At 49.3% G+C, this 20,861-nt stretch overlaps 1 protein-coding gene across 1 annotated transcript in view; it reads left to right on the top strand.

Moving 5' to 3' along the window:
• The first annotated feature begins 1,714 nt into the window (after positions 1 to 1,714).
• Positions 1,715 to 20,861, top strand: part of LOC140396037 (carbonic anhydrase 4-like) — a 120,294-nt gene continuing 101,147 nt past the window's right edge. The window contains exon 1 of the mRNA XM_072484102.1: positions 1,715 to 1,770. The gene's annotated coding sequence lies outside the window, so the exon portion shown is untranslated. The remainder of the gene's footprint in view (positions 1,771 to 20,861) is intronic.

A 20,861-nucleotide genomic window follows, 5' to 3' on the forward strand; every position in this document is an offset into this window, starting at 1 on the left:
GTTTTGCAAGGAAGTTGGGTTTGGCACGATTCCCCCCACATGCAATGTGGAGGAGCAGAGAGATCTTGGGGTCTATGTTCATACATCTTTGAAAGTTGCCACTCAAGTGGATAGAGCTGTGAAGAAGGCCTATGGTGTGCTCGCGTTCATTAACAGAGGGATTGAATTATTTAAGAGCCGTGAGGTGATCATGCAGCTGTACAAAACTTTGGTAAGGCCACATTTGGAGTACTGTGTACAGTTCTGGTCACCTCATTTTAGGAAGGATGTGGAAGCTTTGGAAAAGGTGCAAAGAAGATTTACCAGGATGTTACCTGGAATGGAGAGTAGGTCTTACGAGGAAAGGTTGAGGGTGCTAGGCCTTTTCTCATTAGAACGGAGAAGGATCAGGGGCGACTTGATAGAGGTTTATAAGATGATCAGGGGAATAGATAGAGTAGACAGTCAGAGACTTTTTCCACGGGTGGAACAAACCATTACAAGGGGACATAAATTTAAGGTGAAAGGTGGAAGATATAGGAGGGATATCAGAGGTAGGTTCTTTACCCAGAGAGTAGTGGGGGCATGGAATGCACTGCCTGTGGAAGTAGTTGAGTTGGAAACATTAGGGACCTTCAAGCAGCTATTGGATAGGTACATGGATTACGGTTAAATGATATAGTGTAGATTTATTTGTTCTCAAGGGCAGCACGGTAGCATTGTGGATAGCACAATTGCTTCACAGCTCCAGGGTCCCAGGTTCGATTCCGGCTTGGGTCACTGTCTGTGCGGAGTCTGCACGTCCTCCCCGTGTGTGCGTGGGTTTCCTCCGGGTGCTCCGGTTTCCTCCCACAATCCAAAGATGTGCGGGTTAGGTGAATTGGCCAATGATAAATTGCCCTTAATGTCCAAATTGCCCTTGGTGTTGGGGGAAGGTGTTGAGTTTGGGTAGGGTGCTCTTTCCAAGAGCCGGTGCAGACTCAAAGGGCCGAATGGCCTCCTTCTGCACTGTAAATTCAATGATGATCTATGATTAATCTAGGACAAAGGTTCGGCACAACATCGTGGGCCGAAGGGCCTGTTCTGTGCTGTATTTTCTGTGTTCTATGTTCTATGTGTTTGGGTGGCCCTGTGATGGGTGGTGTTCATATTTGGAATTTGTTAATTCGTTTCGGAGATTTCTGAGGTTAGTAAAGGCTCTCCCTGCGGAGCCGAGCCCTCGAGCTAGTTTAATTCACTTGTTTTTCGAAAATATTTTATCAGTGACTTTGCAGAGCAGAAGGAGGCCATTCGGCCCATCGAGTCTGCACCGGCCCTTGGAAAGAGCACCCTACCCAAGCCCACACCTGCCCCGTATCCCCGTAACCCCATCTAACCTTTTTTGGACACTAAGGGCGATTTATTCTGGCCAATCCACCTAACCTGTACGTCGTTCGGGACTTGTGGGAGGAAACCGGAGCACCCGGAGGAAACCCACGCAGACACGGGGAGGACGTGCAGACTCCGCACAGACAGTGACCCAGCAGGGAATCGAACCTGGGACCTTGGAGCTGTGAAGCAACGGTGCTAACCACTGTGCTGCCTTCAGCACCAGGGCGGGGGTTCTTGTGGATGGGTTGTAACCTATCCGTCAGGTGGCTATTTTTGGAACCTGAGACTTCCTGGAGGCATTCTCTCACCTTCACTTCCTTCAACCAACCCGGTGACCAGTCTTGTTTGACAGGAACTCATCAACAGCACCCAGTACAGAGGCTCAGCAACCTGAGGGAGTTCTGTGCTTGCAAGGATCAAGTAAGTGATGGGAGGGTCGGCCGGGGGGGGCGGGGGGCGGGGGGGCGGGGGGCGGGGGGGGGGGGGGGGGGGGGGCGGGGGGGGGGGGGAGAGTTGGTCACCGTCAGATTGCCGGGTGTGTGTGGTTTGATTGTTAGTTATTTTGGGACTGGGGGGGGGGTTTTATCAATTGTACATCAATGGTTGTAAAGATGCTATTCTGCAAATTTGTTCTGGAAAGGGGTCGGGGGGGGGGGGGGTTGGAATATATTTGTATTTTGTATCAATTTGGTTGAATATTTTTCGTTGAATAAAAATATTTTTAATAAACTGAGAGAGACCGAGAGAGAGAGAGAGAGAAACAGCAAAAGTGCTCGGGAGAGAGAGAGAGACAGAGAGAGAAACAGAGAGAGAGAGAGACACAGAGAGATATGGACAGAGGGAGAGACAGAGAGAGAGACAGACAGAGAAACAGAGAGAGAGAGAGAGAGAGTCAGAGAAAGAGAGCAATAGGATCCGAGAGAGAGAGAGACAGTGAGTGAAGAGAGAGAGAGACAGAGAGAGAGAGAGAGAGACAGAGAGCGAGAGAGAGAGTCAGAGAAAGAGAGCAAAAGGGACCGAGAGAGAGGGAGAGAGAGACAGAGACAGAGAGAGAAAGAGTCAGAGAGAGAGTCAGAGAAAGAGAGCAATAGGGACCGGGAGAGAGAGAGACAGAGAGAGAGACAGAGAGAGAGAGCAATGGGGACAGAGAAAGAGAGAGACAGAGAGAGAGAGAGACAGTGAGAGAGTCAGACAGAGAGAGAGAGAGAGAGGTAGAACGAGAGATAGAGATAGAGTCAGAGAGAGAGAGAGAGACAGAGAGAGAGACAAAGAGAGAGAGACAGTGAGAGTCAGACAGAGAGAGACAGAGATAGAAAGAGAGATATAGAGACACAGAGACAGAGAGACAGAGACAGAGATAGAGACAAAGAGAAAGAGAGAGAGACAAAGAGAAAGACAGAGAGAGAGAGATGCAGAAACAGAGAGACATTGAGGGAGACAGAGAGAAAGAGACAGAGAGACAGTGTCAGAGAGAGAGGGAGAGGCTGAGAGAGAGTGATAGAATGAAAAAAAGTGAGCAAACAGAGGGAAAGTCAAAGAGAGTTAGAAAGAAATAGAGAGAGAGAGACTGAAAGACAGAGAGTGAGAGAGACAGAGTGAGATACAGAGAGAGAGTGAGAGTCATAGAGATAGAAAAAGACAGAGAGTGAGGGTGACAGACAGAGAGAGGCAAGGAGAGAGAGACACACAGACAGACAGACAAAGGCAGGGAGAGTGAGGCAGAGAGAGACAGGGAGAGAGATTGAGACAGAGGGAGAGAAAGATAGGTAGAGACAGAGAGACAGAGATAGAGACAGAGAGAGAGACACAGAGAGACAGAGAGAGAGTGAGAAAGAGAGATGATGTGGAGATGCCGGCGTTGGACTGGGGTGAGCACAGTACGAAGTCTTACAACACCAGGTTAAAGTCCAACAGGTTTGTTTCGATGTCACTAGCTTTCGGAGCGCTGCTCCTTCCTCAGGTGAATGAAGAGGTCTGTTCCAGAAACACATATATAGACAAATTCAAAGATGCCAAACAATGCTCGGAATGCGACCATTAGCAGGTGATTAAATCTTTACAGATCCAGAGATGGGGTAACCCCAGGTTAAAGAGGTGTGAATTGTCTCAAGCCAGGACAGTTGGTAGGATTTCCCAGGCCAGATGGTGGGGGATGAATGTAATGCGACATGAATCCCAGGTCATGAATCCCAACCGGGACCTGGGATTCATGTCGCATTACATTCATCCCCCACCATCTGGCCTGCAAAATCCTACCAACTGTCCTGGCTTGATACAATTCACACCTCTTTAACCTGGGGTTACCCCATCTCTGGATCTGTAAGGATTTAATCACCTGCTAATGCTCGCATTCCAAGCATTGTTTGGCATCTTTGAATTTGTCTATATATGTGTTTCTGGAACAGACCTCTTCATTCACCTGAGGAAGGAGCAGCGCTCCGAAAGATAGTGACATCGAAACAAACCTGTTGGACTTTAACCTGGTGTTGTAAGACTTCGTACTGAGAAAGAGAGAGATAGGGGACAGGGAGAGAGAGACAGTGAGATAGAACCAGAGAGAGAGAGACAAAGGGAGACAGTGAGTGAGAGACAAAGAGAGAGACACACAGACAGAGAGGGAGAGAGGCAGGGAGAGAAAAACAGTAAAGAGGCAGGGACAGCGCATGAGAGAGACAGACAGAGAGAGAACGACAGAGAGAGAGACAGAGAGAGAGAGAGTCAGAGAAAGAGAGCAATAGGGACCGAGAGAGAGAGACAGAGAGAGAGACAGAGAGAGAGAGACAGAGAGAGAGAGCAATAGGTACAGAGAAAGAGAGAGAGACAGAGAGAGCGAGAGGCAGTGAGAGAGTCAGACAGAGAGAGATAGAACGAGAGAGATAGAGTCAGAGAGAGAGAGACAGAGAGAGAGACACACAAACTGAGAAGGAGAGAGATAGAGAGAGAGAGGGAGAGAGACAGAGTGAAGTCACAGAGGGAGAGACAGAGAGAGAGAGGGAGAGAGACAGAGTGAAGCCACAGAGGGAGAGACAGAGAGAGAGAGGGAGAGAGACAGAGTGAAGTCACAGAGGGAGAGACAGAGAGGGAGAGAGACAGAGAGAGAGAGGGAGAGAGACAGAGTGAAGTCACAGAGGGAGAGACAGAGAGGGAGAGAGACAGAGAGAGAGAGGGAGAGAGACAGAGTGAAGTCACAGAGGGAGAGGGAGCGAGACAGAGAGAGAGAGGGAGAGAGATGGCGAGGGATGGGCAGAGGGAGACTGAGACAGGTGTAACGAGTGAGACCGAAAGAGAGGGAGAGAGACAGAGAGAGAGACAGGGAGAGAGAGAGCGATGGAGATGATGAGAGAGGGAGAGAGAGAGAGACGGAGCGAGAGAGGGGGAGGGAGACAAAGAGTGGGAAGAAGATATGCAGGGGTCGGCAGAGTGACAATGGGATGGGAGATCAACAGAGCAATGTTCTGGAAATTACTGAGCTCCCAGATCACACCCTAATCATCTCAAAGAATCTCTTTGAACATGAGGCATGTTGACTGATCTTTAACCTACAGTGATTGTAGTCTGATCACTTGTTGATGGCAAAACAAGGCACACTTGTGGGAAGGTCAAAGAAATTGTTTCAGGAAGAAAGGCGATTAGTTTACAGCAACAAAAGGCAGCAAATGATATTTTCAGTTTGATGCAGCCGAGAAACAGGTTGTGATTCTGCGACCTCGTTGCCCTCTCGCTCGAGCGCAATGAGGCCAGTGAATAGCGAGAGAGGCCAGAGCGAGGCCCGGCCCCGAGCACTTTGCGATTCGCTTCACACAACCGGAGTGGATTCCCGTGGGGGGGGGGGGGGGGCATGTAGCATGTGGGAGCCGTTGCCCAGCATCCCGATCACACCCTGATGCGATGCCTGGACACTGTGTGGGAGGCAACACAACATCCGAATACCCAGGGGATGGGACACAGCTCCCGGGACATGTCCACGGCCAGAGGGTGGGTCAGCACCAGGGGCACGAGGGGGGGGGGGGGGAGGTGCCTGGAAATAAGGGCAAAGGGTTCAGAGGTCAGCCCACATCGCTGAAGGAGGTGACAGATGCATCATGATGGGGGCGCAAAAAGGTGCTGAACGTGTTGTACCCCACTCGCCGCGGTGCCAGCCCAGGTGGGCCGGAGCTGTCAGCTGCTCGACCTGCAGGAGAAGGGATTTGTGGTCAGTGGGAGGGAGGGGGCAGCTTGGTAAGGCCATAACAACTCACGTTTGGCAGGTCCCTCGGGTGGAGCCTGGTGCTTGCTGTCTATTCGCAGCGTAGGTCGTTGACCTTCTTCCCACACTAGTCCTCCTGGTCGCACTGCCCGAGCTGACAGCTGCCGCCACCGCATCCCAGAAAGCTCTGGCAGCCTCATGGCTGACCCCCCGGGGCCCTCGGGTCAACAGGACATCCCTGCCCAGCTGGCTGGGGTTGGCCGATCAAGTGCAGCTTAAGTGCTGCTCGAGATTGTTAGCGGGGGGGCTGGCGAGCGCGGTCCCGGCCAATCAGCTGGCCAGCCTTCATTTGAGGCGAGAAGCCCGGGGGGCCTGGTTAAGTGGGCCAATTAACGTTGACTTGCTTTGCCGGCCTCGCTGGGTCGAGCGTCGGGAACCTCGTGGCAATTCTCCCTCGGTAGCACATGTAGAAATCTTTCCGGCGAATTGCTGCATTGTGTCTCTGGGAGGGTTTGGGACACAGACAGGGGAGAGAACGTTACTCTGTACCTAACCCCGTGCTGCACCTGTCCTGGGGGTGTTTGATGGGGACAGTGTAGAGGGAGCTTTACTCTGTATCTAACCCCGTGCTGTACCTGTCCTGAGAGTGTTTGATGGGGACAGTGTAGAGGGAGCTTTACTCTGTACCTAACCCCGTGCTGTACCTGTCCTGGGAGTGTTTGATGGGGACAGTGTAGAGGGAGCTTTACTCTGTATCGAACCCCGTGCTGTACCTGTCCTGGGAGTGTTTGATGGGGACAGTGTAGAGGGAGCTTTACTCTGTATCTAACCCCGTGCTGTACCTGTCCTGGGAGAGTTTGATGGGGACAGTGCAGAGGGAGCTTTACTCTGTATCTAACCCCGTGCTGTACATGTCCTGGGTGTGTTTGATGGGGACAGTGTAGAGGGAGCTTTACTCTGTATCTAACCCCGTGCTGGACCTGTCCTGGGAGTGTTTGATGGGGACAGTGTAGACGGAGCTTTACTCTGTATCTATCTCAGTGCTGTACCTGTCCTGGGAGTGTTTGATGGGGACAGTGTAGAGGGAGCTTTACTCTGTATCTAACCCCGTGCTGTACCTGTCCTGGGTGTGTTTGATGGGGACAGTGTAGAGGGAGCTTTACTCTGTATCTAACCCCGTGCTGTACCTGTCCTGGGCTGTTTGATGGGGACAGTGTAGAGGGAGCTTTACTCTGTATCTAACCCCGTGCTGTACCTGTCCTGGGAGTGTTTGATGGGGATAGTGTAGAGGGTGCTTTACTCTGTATCTCACCCCGTGCTGTACCTGTCCTGGGAGTGTTTGATGGGGACAGTGTAGAGGGTGCTTTACTCTGTATCTAACCCCGTGCTGTACCTGTCCTGGGAGTGTTTGATGGGGACAGTGTAGTGGGAGCTTTACTCTGTATCTAACCCCGTGCTGTACCTGTCCTGGGAGTGTTTGATGGGGACAGTGTAGAGGGAGCTTCACTCTATATCTAACCCCGTGCTGTACCTGTCCTGGGAGTGTTTGATGGGGACAGTGTAGAGGGAGCTTTACTCTGTATTTAACCCCATGCTGTACCTATCCTGGGAGTGTTTGATGGGGACTGTGTAGAGGGAGCTTTACTCTGTATCTAACCCCGTGCTGTACCTGTCCTGGGAGTGTTTGATGGGGACAGTGTAGAGGGAGCTTTACTCTGTATCTAACCCCATGCTGTACCTGTCCTGGGAGTGTTTGATGGGGACAGTGTTCGATTGCAGAGTGTCGAACCTCGGAGGCGGTGAGGGTTCGGGAGAAGAACGCTACTGGTCTGCCTCCTTGATTGAGGGTAGCAGCCAGGGCGATGTCTGATGCATCGCTCTCTACCTGGAAAGGGATGGTTTCGTCCACCGCGTGCATGGCGGTCTTGGTGATGTCGGCCTTGATGCGGTTGAAGGCCAATTGAGCCTCAGCCGAGAGGGGAAAAGTGGTGGTCTTTAGGAGTGGGCGGGCTTTGTCCGCATACTTGGGGACCCACTGGGCGTAATAGGAGAAAAGCCCCAAGCACCGTTTGAGGGCCTTGAGGCTGCGGGGGAGAGGGAGTTCCTTAAGGGGGCGCATGCGGTCGGGGTCGGGACCTAGGACCCCGTCTTCCACGACATAGCCGAGGATGGCCAGCCGGGTGGTGTGGAAAACGTGAGGGTTTTTGAGAGTTTGGCTCAAGATAGGATTGGAACTTTATGGGAAAAACAAAATGTTAGGTAAAGCTTTGTGTGAAGAAATGTCAAGACAGGCTGTCACAGGCTCCTGATAGCAAGCTGAGAAATGTCAAGACAGGCTTTCAAAGGCTCCTGATAATACGGTTGTTTCAGTACCAGACAAGCTGCAGACGGCCTTGGGAAGGGTTGCGCTAGGCTTGAAAATAATCATAAATTAGCTAAAAGGCACAGATTGAATGCGAGGGAGCTGCCCTCAGAAATGAGCCAGAAACTGTATAAGAATTGCTGTTCGATGTAATGACTTTGGCTGGTGTAACTCTCGAGAGATACAGTGGTCTTAGCCCCGGTCGAGAAATAAACATGTTAAAGTAACGAGGTGTTCGACTGGTCATTTCCTCCGGACTGGCTGCAAAAGAATCCTCATTTGGTGGAGAATGCGGGCAATCAAGGAACCTCCCTGGAACCTGACGGCGTAACAGATTGATCGCATTCGGACGCTGAGGAGGGAATTGGCCACCAAACGTGAGTACCCTTGTTACCACTTTGGTTTCCCCCTCTGCTGTCCCGAGTGTGGCCACGCCCTGCTGTTCAGTTTCGGTGGAGGCTCTGACGAAATCAAAGCAGTCCGGCGAACCCGTTACGAAGAAGGGTTGAAAGGGTTGGAGTCCCAGGAAGGTTGGACCTTCCTAAAGTCCCGGGTTGGAAACCCTGGGAGGTTAGAGTCCTCCCTAAACAGTCCGGGTTGGAGTCCCTGGGAGGTTAAAATCCTTCAAAAGTCCCGGGTTGGAGTCCCTGGGAGGTGAGAGTCCTCCCTAAAGTCCCGGGTTGGAAACCTTGGGAGGTTAGAGTCCTCCTTAAATCTCCGGGTAAATGAGTGATGATGATCCTTAGGGTTGCCTAATACCTTCGCGATAAAAGGTGATTTTCGATAAATAAGTATATCAACCGGTGTCTAGACTTGTTCGACACTTCGCGTTGATCAGATTGAATATTACAGAGAACGGATAGCTCTGTCCAAATGATATATTATAAAATTTAAATGGTGGTGCGGATAACACCTAAAGGAAACATAATAAACAGGGCTTGACCGTTGCGGCCCTGTCGGAACACTCGAACAATTTCTTAAATCTGTTAGTTCTGTCTTTGATTCCCCGAGTCTGTCAGACTGTTTAAATCAGTCCTCTCTCTCTCTCTCTTTTCATGTTTCATTTCCAGACTTTGACCTTCTAAAAGTCACTTTCGAACAATTTGATTTCGCCTTTTGATTGGGCAACGGGGCAGGATAACCCCGTTTAAATTCTTGATTGAATAGGCGATTTAGGATCGCTACCAAAATTAAATAGGAAACCACAAGGATCATCCGAGGATAGGAGACAATGGGTAGTACTTTAGATAGCACCTCTGATAGTGGAAGCGCGCTTCAAACTCTTTGTGAATAGTACCCGGAACATTCTCAGCAGCTGCGGCAATTATCGGGAGAATTGCATAAGAAATTGGGAAAGGGGAAATGGCCCCTGGGAGGATCAAAGGATTTGCCTCCGGTTATAGAGGCACAGCAGATTATTTGGCAACATAACCTAGCTCCACGGCTAAGAAATTGATTGAGTTATGGCGGGAGTACTGCCAAAAAAAAATTAAAAGATGCATCTTTATTGGCTAATTGGCAGGCTAACGCTTTAAAATTGGGTATTGAATTAACAGAAGGGGGAATTGTTAAGACTGCGGGGGTTTTGAGAAAGGAGTGTGCCCACCATAGAAAAAGACCTAAGTCTGTAAAACCCCCCATTTCTAAATCAGGACCGTACGGTCAAATGGCCGTCCTTGCCTTGACCGAGGGAGACGATGAGGATGACCCTGAAAATTGGCAATATAGGGGACGACCGACCGTTACACCGCCACTACGACCGCCTCCACCTTACAGTCCCAGGGTTCTGATTGTAGTTTAAACTGTTCTAAAACAAATGATGTTTCAGACAAAAAAACTCTTTATTCCTCTGGTGTGACCATGTTAGAAATTACATTAAAGATGTGTACATTCAAGCCCTTTATCCACCGCTCCCCCCGCCACTGTCACCACCTCCACCGTCGCAAGGAGGTCCGGCGACTCGCACTCGTTCTAAAACCCATGCTAATCAATTCCCACAGATGAATCAAGAGTTAGTCCCGGGAAAAGAGGGGGCACCAGAGGTGGGTTTCCCTGATTAGCCAGACGATTATCAACCCCAGTGTCAGTTTCCCGTCCGGCAAGCTCCCAAAATAGCATACAACCCTGCCAACCCCGCCCAACAACCAAGCATTTCAAAATAATTTTTATAATTAATAAATTAATCAAATTTGATACCACTGATTCAGTATTAATAAATTATACAATATGTTAATAATACAGTCAAACAGTTGATTGATCAGTAACATTTCAATAATAGTATTTCAGCTCAAATTCAGCGATTGGGGGTACAGTTGGAAGATAAATTGGGGTGGATCAAGTTTCTTGATTTCGTTTTGGATATGTAATGCCAAATCTTTAACTTCTCTAGAGTTATTGGGAATGAAAGTGCAACATTCTGCACTTTGACATCTTCTGGATTATACACAAAAGCTTGTTGAAAGGGTTAATTTTCTTGCAGAGACAAAAAGAGGCGTAGAGCTTGGAATGATGCCATTCGCATCTCTAAACTTTTTTTAAAAAAAATAATTGTCACTCGAATGGACTGGGAGTAAAAGTTGGATTGCTGCCAAATTCCCATTATCGAATGTCCTTGAACGATCTGGTTTTTTTAAATCAGAGCTGTTTTGGTTCTTGTAAAACCAGCTTCCATTGTTTGAAGTTTTAATTTCCAGGCTAATTCTAAACATTTATTTTAAAATATCAAACACAATAACTTATTAAACATATAGGTTTTCTGTAGATGAATTCGTCGATTCTATTAAAGAAGGCACTACTAGCAAGATATGTTGGTTTCTTAAAATTAATAAAGCAATATTCAGAATAATGACAGTTCTCTTAAGTTGACAGTTCTTGACTATCCCTGTAGAATTCACGAGAGGCACTTAGACAGAATCTTATTCGGCAACAAGTTTTGGTTCCGTGTCGCTCTCCTTGTAATACTCCAATACTAGCAGTCCCAAAGCATGGCAAGCCAGATCAATATCGCCTCGTCCAAGATCGGCGCTCAATTAATGCCATGGTGCAGCCCCTTCACGCATTGGTCCCAAATCCAGCCCACATTTTTGCCCAAGTCCCAGCGGACGCTACAACATTTTCCCTGGTGGATCTCCAGCATGCCTTTTTCGCCCTTCCCTTGCACCCGGATTCACAGTATCTCTTTGCCTTTACATATCAAAATCAACAATACACATGGACTAGGTTGCCTCAAGGATTTATACATTCGCCTACTCTTTTCTCCCGCTGTCTCCAACAACAATTGCAGCCCCTGGAATTAAAAGGGGGATCCACCCTCGTACAGTATGTTGACGATTTACCGATCGCAAGCCCGTCAGAACAAAGTTGTAAAGAAGACACGTCTCAATTATTAAATTACCTTTCAATTTTAGGATACGTTGTGTCACCCGCCAAAGTAGTAGTAGCCCAACCAACAGTCCGGTTTCTGGGTATCCTTTTATCCGCCGATGCACGGGCGCTATCACCAAGTCGAGTTCAGCCCATTTGTCAGTACCCTGAACCCACAACGGCCAAGGATGTCCGTAAGTGGCTCGGGATGGTTAATTATTGTCGGCAATGGATTCCGAATATCGCCCTAGATACCCGGCCATTGACCCCATACACCAATAACGCTGGAGAGTTCCAGTTAAGTACGGAAGCCCAAGAGGCCTTCCATCGGCTAAAAGACGCCTTAATGAGGGCGCCAGCACTAGGACGCCCCCTTTATGATCGACCTTTCCAACTTTATTGTACTGTTTTAGCCGGTTGTGCCAGAGCGGAGTTCGATTTGGGGGGGTAAACCCTGAGAGGCTCAGAGCGCTTCTTGAGTCGGAAGATTTTGGGCGGGGTTCTCCGCTGTCGGGATTCTCCAATTGCGCCGGCAACGTTCCCATGCCCGGGGATTTCCCGATGGCGTGGGGCACAACGGGAAACGCCATTGGCCGGCTGGCAGGACAGAGAATCCCGCTGCTGGTAGGTGCGCGGGATGGAGAATCCGGCCCCATTTATTTGATGGGCTGATGGATACAAAGGATTTTGTAAAAAAACATGGGCTGAGTGAGAGTTGATCGGGGTTTGGATTTGGAATTGACTCATTGTCACGTGTACCGAGATCCAGTGTAAAGTGTTGTCCTGCGTACAGTCCAGGCCGATCGCTCCATACATGAAAACACAAAGGACATACGATAGACATCGGGTGAAGCATACAGGAGTGCCGGGCTACTCAATGGAGAAGATGTGTGAAGAGATCAGTTCAGTCCATAAGAGGGTCAATCAGGAGCCTGGTATCAGCGGGGAAGAAGCTGTTTTTGAGTCTGTTCGTGCGTGTTCTCAGGCTTTTGTATCTCCTGCCCGATGGAAGAAGTTGGAAGAGTGAGTAAGCCGGGTGGGAGGGATCTTTGATAATGCTGCCCGCTTTCCCCAGGCAGCGGGAGGTGTAGACGGAGTCAATGGATGGGAGGCAGGTTCGTGTGATGGACTGGGCAGTGTTCACGACTCTCTGTAGTTTCTTGCGGTCCTGGGCCGAGCAGTTGCCATACCAGGCTGTGATGCAGCCCGATAGGATGCTTTCTATAGTGCATCTGTAAAAGTTGGCAAGAGTGAATGTGGACTTGCCAAATTTCCTTAGTTTCCTGAGGCACTATAGAAATTGTTGTGCTTTGTTTGGTTGTAGCAACAACATGGGTGGACCAGGACAGATTGTTGGTGATGTGCATACCTCGGAATTTGAAGCTGCCAACCGTCTCCACCTCGGCACCATTGATGCTGACAGGGGTGTGTGCGATACTTTGCTCCTTGATGTTGATGACCAACTCCTTAGTTTTGCTGGCATTGAGGGAGAGATTGCTGTTGTTACACCACTCCCCTGTCAGCTACCTCCATCTCCTTCCTGTCCTCTGACTCATCAGTTGGCGAGATCTCACTATTTGGGTACTTGGATGTGGGGGTAGTATGTCCGTGTGGGGAGTGGTTGGGGTTTATTCTGAACGCCGCCATTTCTTTGTTCTTGGGTGGGTTGATGGTTTCAAAGATTGGACTTGGGTGAGGTGCTCAAGCTCATGGAGGGTTTCGTTCTTTGTGTTGCAATGTTTGTGGGGGAAATATGGCTTCCTGGCAGAGTTTGTGGTTACAAGGGGCTTTGTTCTACTTTTTAGTTGCTGTCAATTTTTCCTCTTGCCGGGGTTGCCCTGCAAGCTGAATTGTTAGCTGGTTAACAGGAGCAAAGCGGTGGGGGATAGTTTGCTGACAGTGATTGCAGATTTTTCTTTGTTTTGTCTCGATAGTGGGCCTGACGGCCATCTTGGGTGGGCTTGGTGGCCATCTTGGGTGGGCCTGGTGGCCATCTTGTGTGGGCCTGGTGGCCATTTTGGGTGGGCCTGGTGGCCATTTTGGGTGGTGTTGCTCTTATTAGCCTTAGTTTTATTCGCTCTAATTCTGTCACCTTTGCTCACGAGTCGCCAGGTATCTTTCTGATACCGCCACGTGGTTCAAGCTCAAGTTATGATTAATAATACAGCACACCGCTTAGTAAGAGTTAAAACAACGATCATTTATTATATATACAGCAATAAATACTTACACAATAATCCTACTTTCTAGACTACTACCTACCACTACTGGCCAATACTTAACTTTAGGAATGGCCCACCAGGTCAGGGAAACAAATGGTTTATCGAATTGGGTCTGGCCTGCGGGATTCAAAGGCTGATACAGGTCGATGGCTAGGAGTCTCTATCGGGTAGCGATCGCTGGAGTCAAGCTTACTTGTTTCTTTGTCGAAGGTTCTTGCGAAGGTTGCGAGCAGGAGGAGAATGGAGAGAGAGAGAGAGATCTGAACTTGGCCCCTCACTTTATAGGGCCCAGGGGCTTCCCGCCTCTCGGGGCGGCCCTCGACCCTGAGTCCCAAGTGATTGGACTTGTTCCCAATCACTGGGTTCGATACGTCCAATTGCGAGGCGATTCCTCGATCGGGGGGTGGTCATTCACCTGTCTTTGTTTCGGCCACTGCAGGCGCCGACAGGTCTGGCCCGGTATTCAATTGCTAATATGTTGCAATTGTTCCCGGGGATAGCCGATTAAACTGCAGATGTCTGGGTTGATGGGCTGCTAATAGTCCTGAGTATCGATCTGGGCCGACTTCCCCAGAGCCGAATATGATATTCTGCCTGCAGCTGTCCGTTTGTGTCTTGTTGCCTGCTTTTCCCATCAGCCTTTTTGGTTGGCCATTTTAAATCGGGTTTTGGCCAAATTAATAGGGAAGCAGCCATTTTACGTGGCTACAGTGGGCCTAATGGCCATCTTGTGTGGGCCTGGTGGCCATCTTGGGTGGGCCTGGTGGCCATTTTGGGTGGGCCTGGTGGCCATCTTGTGTGGGCCTGGTGGCCATCTTGGGTGGGCCTGGTGGCCATTTTGGGTGGGCCTGGTGGCCATTTTGGGTGGGCCTGGTGGCCATCTTGTGTGGGCCTGGTGGCCATCTTGGGTGGGCCTGGTGGCCATTTTGGGTGGGCCTGGTGGCCATCTTGTGTGGGCCTGGTGGCCATCTTGAGTGGTCCTGGTGGCCACCTTGGGTGGGCCTGGCGGCCACCTTGTGTGGGCCTGGTGGCCACCTTGGGTGGGCCTGGTGCCTGTACTCTCAAAGTTGTTGTTGGATGACTCCTCTTGGTGAAAATGGCTGAGTGCGGATTGAGGAGGGAGGGTGGGAGGCCCCCAATTTGGCTGGTCACCTGCAATGTCAGGGGGTGAAAAGGTCAAAGGGGTTTCTGGGCGCCTGAAAAGTCCGACTGTTGAGCCGTTTCGGCAGGACAGCGATCTGCGGGTAAGGGACCAACCGGACTAGGTTGCGGAAGGGGTGGGTGAGTTAGGTATTTCACTCAGGTTTTAGTGGTGGGGCCCGGGGGTGGCAATTTCTGATCAATAAAAGGGTTCAGTTTTCGGCTGCTGGGATATTGATGATCCTAATGGTAGATATAGGATTGTTAGTGGGTCCTTAGCGGGCATCTCAGAGAGTCGGGATAAATGGGTCTTTTTCTGGATGGTAAGATGTAACTAGTGGGTGTGGTGATATGCATCACTGTCAATACACAAGGGGTTAATGTAAATACACTACAACTAAGTAAACACTAGAGGGAGCACCAGAGACATGACATGCAGACGTACAGCTAATGAGCACATAGAATAGGACACGGCCAATGGGCAGTCAAGGCGCCCAGAGGTGACACTACCACAAGGGGGCAACCCATATAAAAAGACAGGGCACACATGCTCTTTCTCTTTCCACAGGCGACACTCAGAGAGAAGGACAGGGGCACATCAGAAGCATCACACCTACCGCATGGCTTAGAGCAGACTGGTTAGTTAGATTGGGTTACCGAAGCAAGATCAGCAGGAGAGTCGAACTCAAGTAGGAGAATTGTTAACTGTTCAATAAGTGTGTTAAAACAATCTCCAAGTCTGAACCTTCCTTTGTCAGAGCATACATCAAGGAAGCAGCTTATGCTACATGAAGAAGCATAACACAACATGGTACCAGTGAGTGCCTGTTGAATCTTTCTAGTTCAACTCAAGATCCATGACTACCAGCAACAGCACCCAGGCAAGATGTTCGAGATTCCGGTTCCTCAGCAACTCAGGTACCACGGCAATCTCAGTGCCAACTGCCATGCTGAGATGGTCCCAATTGGCATTCGTAAAAGCAATACCTCCGGAAGGGTGTGTTGAAGGTGGACATTTTTTTGTGCTTTATCTAGTTCCAGTTGCCAGAAGCCTTGTGACGCGTCCAGTTTGCCGAGGCAGGTTGTTCCTGTCATTTCACATGCTATCTCCTTCCTTTTTGGTACAGGGTAGTGTTCCCTTTTAATATTGAGATTCAAATCCCCCGGATCCATGCAGATTCTTAAGTCTCCACCGTGCTTCTTTACGTAGACCATGGAATTAACCCAGTCTGTGGGGACCTCAATACGCTTAATGATACCCAAGGCAGTCATTCTCTCTAACTCTGCCTTTAGTTTATCCCTCAATGCCGCCAGAACACGTCTGGGTGCAGGAATCACAGGCTTCGCATCTTCCTTCAATCGAATCTTGTCCGCGTATGGTAACGTACCAAAGCCTTGGGAGATTTCAGGGAAATCGTTCAGTACGGAGTCTCCTGAGGGATGACGGCCTGTTGCAGCATTGTCCGCACTGTCGACCCGTCGGACGAGCTGCCGCTCCTCACACGCCTCAGCTCCAATTAAAGACTCGCCGACCGTCGCCACCACAGACAATTTCACTTGTCGGGCAGCACGGGAGCACAAAGTGGTTCGCACTGTGGCTTCACAGCGCCAGGGTCCCAGGTTCGAATCCCCGCTGGATCACTGTCTGTGCGGAGTCTGCACGTCCTCCCCGTGTGTGCGTTGGTTTCCTCCGGGTGCTCCGGTTTCCTCCCACAGTCCAAAGACGTGCAGGTTAGGTGGATGGCCATGATAAATTGCCCGTAGTGACTAAAAAGGTGAGGAGGGGTTATTAGGTTACGGGGATAGGGTGGAAGTGAGGGCTTAAGTGGGTCGGTGCAGACTTGATGGGCCGAATGGCCTCCGCCTGCACTGTATGTTCTATGTTCTACATTTTGATTTTGACATCGACCTCAAGCTCACATCCTCCTAATGATGAGATTTTGTTACCACTATAATCTCTTATCAATACCGTTCGGGGAACTATTTTTGGCTGAATTTGCAGCTTTTTTATATCAGACAGATTGATGAGGTTGACTCTCACTCCAGTGTCGAGCTTGACTGTGCCATTTATCTTTAATGGCACTGCCCATTTATCTTTATGATTATCTGCCTTCAATTCACTATTGCTGCAGATCGGTACAAATACATTGTTATTTGGTCTGAATTGAGTCTCCTCGGCTTCGCTGGAGTTCATGCCTGCAGACAATGTGTCCTCTACACACACCTCATGAATGGCGCTCATATTCTTAGTTTGTTTGGGCCTTCTCCTGGAATAACATTGGGTTTCAAAGTGATTCCTGCTTTTACAGATGGCACATGTTTTTCCATAAGCAGGGCATCGCCGTGGCGAATGCCGTTTGCCACATCGCGGACACAAAATGGAGGATCGGGTCGGCCGCTCAAAATGGCCGCCCACACTGGGAGCACGTTTCTTATTCAGCTGCCACAGTAATGGCGTCTGCCGCCTCTTTCTGCACTGTAAGTTCTATGACACTCCCAGATCTCTCCGATTCCAGCCTCTTCAGCATCTTCCAATTCCCATCGCTCTACCCTTTGCAACCGTGCCTTCAATTGCCTTGGGGGGAGGGGGAGGGTCCCTAATCTATTTATCGATCTATCTATCTATCTGTCTCTGTCTATCTATCTAGTCACTCTCTTTCTGTCTATTTCTGACCCTCTCTCTTCCTGTCTCCTCTATCCCTGCTCCTCTATCTGCTTCTATTTCTCTGTCTCTCTCACTGTCTCTCTCTCCCACTGTCTCTGTGTCTCTCTCTCTCTTTCTAGGATAGAGAGAGGATAAAAGAGGAGGAAGGCTGAGAGACAGAGAGAGAGAGACAGAGAGACAGACGAGGGAGAGACAGAGGGAAAGAGAGCGAGACAGACAGAGAGAGAGAGAGAGAGGCTGACTGAGAGATGAGCCGGGAGTATAAAAGAGCGTGAGAAAGAGCGAGACTGAGAGCAAAGCCGGGAGTATAAAAGAGCGTGAGAAAGAGCGAGATTGAGAGCGGAGCCAGGGTGAAGTAGCTGAAGATGGTTGGGCCTGGAATATTTGATGATTTCAACCCACTTTACTCCATCAGATAAAACTGAAACAACTGCTCCTGTGACTAACGTATACTCTATGGAGCGACCATCATCTTCTAATTTAATACTTGAGTAATTATTTTTTGTCGCGATAACTCCTCCCTGGACACTCATGTGTTTTCCTCTCTGGCTCTTGTTATGGACGCCTGGTCAGATCTCAACAGTGGCTAAGAGGCAGAACCAGAGCCATAACCATTTTAAAGCTTTAAGATGGTGCAGAAAGATCAAATCGTTCCAGGAGTGATAATATAAGAATTTGAGCTTGGTTATTTTATAAAACAACTTTATTAAAAGGAAAGAAAACAATATTTAAACTTTTAAACATCGACCCTAACAACAACTGATTATGTGCAGTTTCTTAACCTGGACACACTAGTTCCCATTAAACAACACTGTAAGAGAACATGCAGCTCTCCTGCCACTTTCACAGATAGACAAAGACAATACTTGCATTTGTGAAGCAGTTTTTCTTCTGGGAGGGACATTCCAAAGTCTGCCTCGGTGGCAACTTTCATGACCTTCTCAGTCGATTTCCAAAGCTTTATTCTCTACCTGTACAAAACAGCATTCCTTCTCTCCCTCTCTCTCTGAGCTCCACCAGCCCCTCAAAAAAGGATTCACTGGAGGATTATCCGGGCTTGAACCCATCAGCGTTATATCTTGGCTGTTAGATTGCTCACTCCCATCTATATAAAAGAACAGGGGCATGCAATTGATATGCAACTGACCTCCCATTGACGGACAAAGAGGCCATCAGTCTCTGGAATGGGCTAATAGCTGGTCAGACAGGAGTGTCCCGAAAGACAATGGATCTGGGGAATCCTGTGTATTCCCACTAATGGGTTTACGTCTGACTGGGACAATGTAACTCGGTCAGGTGTGGACATATCCGTCTGGCTCTTTGGTAGCCGTTTCCCCCCCCCCCCCCCCCCCCGATCTGTTTAACCTCTAAATTGCCCTGCTACATTGGGGTCTCATTTCTGGACGCAATTTCCAAATATCTCTCTCACGTAACACTCTTCCAGTTATTGGTCGTTGGCCCTGATATTTTTCTTTACTCTCCTGCGCGAATCTTGTATTTTCGAACGGCACATCACTTGAAGATGTCCCAACCTTCACACAGTACGTGTGGTGCTGTGCTCCCCCTGCTGGCCATTCTTTCCCTGCCTGCTCACCGCAACAGGAGCATTTCAAGGCGGTGCATTTTTCCCCTATTTTGACGGGCTCTTCCCTTCGCTGCGCTTTCTCATTTCTGTCCGACATGCAAGACCATTATTCCAGAAGATCATAAGATTCATCTCCGAGGATCCCACAATTGCAATTTCCGACTAGCCTAGCCAGGTAATTTATGAGTTAATCCATACATTCACCCAGTTTCCATCTCCTCTTGCTAAATCTTTTTCGATAATTACATTTATTTGAACACTGTCTCCTGGAGAACTTGTCCATAAGAGCGTAAAACCTCACCGAGTCCCAGTCTTGTCATCTGCAATAGTTCCTACTGCATAGAGCAAAGTACTGACCAGATACTTCTGGTCCTCCTGATGCAAAGCTGAAGCTACCCTGCACCCAAAAACACCTCCTTCTCCGCTTGGACCAGCCTTGAACCCGTTGGGAGCCTTAAGCTCTTCTGAAGCAATTTGGGAGCGGTAGTTTGGACTCCGTGCTCGTCCGGAGCTCCGGATCTGTTGCAGTCCAGCTTGTAAACTGTAGATGTGTGGCCACTGCTATTTGGACCCCGGCTCTGCGTACCTGCAGAGCCTGACTTCTCAGGCGAGTCTTAGATCAATTTCATTTATGGCCCTTTTCCCCCTCAAGGACCCCTGGGATTTGTCGATTCTGCAGGTCTTTTCACTTGGGAGCTTTTGTTTCCTTGCTCGGTCTTATGCCCGTTCTCCGCTGCCACCATGTACCGTTTGAGTTCTCTAAGGGCGCCTTTAGGGGGTCTGTCTGTTTCCTGAAGAAGGTTACGTTCGACTGGGGGGGGGGGGGCGGTTGCAAAAGCTGTTCTTTTTTTACGTACAAACCTCTGCATGCCTATGCAAGGTAGTCCTCCTGCCTCCCCCCCCAGATCGCCGTTACTTAATCGCGTTGCATTACATCACAGCTACATAGGCGGTCACACCAGTATCAGCTGTTCCTGATGTGAACCCTTGACTCCGCAGTAATGTCACTGGGCTAGTAATTCCGAGGGGTGGAATTTCAGCTCACTGAATGAACTCCGGAATTGTAACGCTAATCTCAGTTACGGTGGTCACGCAGCGATCTATGGTCCTGTCTGGTTGACTGGCAGGTTCTAGTCCCTCCTACTAGTGGAAACATCCTCTCCACGTCCACTCTATCCCGGCCTCTCAATATCCTGTAAGTTTCAATAAGATCCCCCTTCATCCTTCTGAACTCCAACGAGTACAGACCCAGAGTCCTTAACGCTCCTCATTCCCTTCATTCCCAGGATCATTCTTGTGAACCTCCTCTGGACCGTCTCCAAGGCCAGCACATCCTTCCTTAGATACGGGGCCCAAAACTGCTCACAATACTCCAAATGGGGTCTGACCAGAGCTTTATACAGCCTCAGAAGTACATCCCTGCTCTTGTATTCTAGACCTCTCGACGTGAATGCACAACATTGCATTTGCCTTCTTAACTGCTGACTGAGCCTGCACGTTAACCTTAAGAGAATCGTGAACAAGGACTCCCAAGTCCCTTTGTGCTTCTGATTTCCGAAGCACCTCCCCATTTAGAAAATAATCTATGCCTCGATTTCTCCTTCCGAAGTGCATAACCTCACACTTTTCCACATTGTATTTCATCTGCCACTTCTTTGCCCACTCTCCGAGCCTGTCCAAGTCCTTCTGCAGCCCCCTTGCTTCCTCAATACTACCTGTCCCTCTACAGATCTTTGCACCATCTGCAAACTTAGCAACAGTGCCTTCAGTTCCTCCTTCCAAATCATTTATGTATATTGTGAAAAGCTGTGGTCCCAGCAGAGACCCCTGAGGCACACCACTAGTCACCGGCTGTCATCCTGAAAAAGACCCCTTTATCCCCACTCTCTGCCTTCTGCCAGTCAGCCAATCCTCTATCCAGGCCAAACATCATTGGCTCTTATTTTATTTAGCAGCCTCCTGTACGGCACCTTGTCAAAGGCCTTCTG

This window comes from Scyliorhinus torazame, chromosome 19, assembly GCF_047496885.1.
Source record: "Scyliorhinus torazame isolate Kashiwa2021f chromosome 19, sScyTor2.1, whole genome shotgun sequence".
Classification (NCBI taxonomy): Eukaryota; Metazoa; Chordata; class Chondrichthyes; order Carcharhiniformes; family Scyliorhinidae; genus Scyliorhinus; species Scyliorhinus torazame.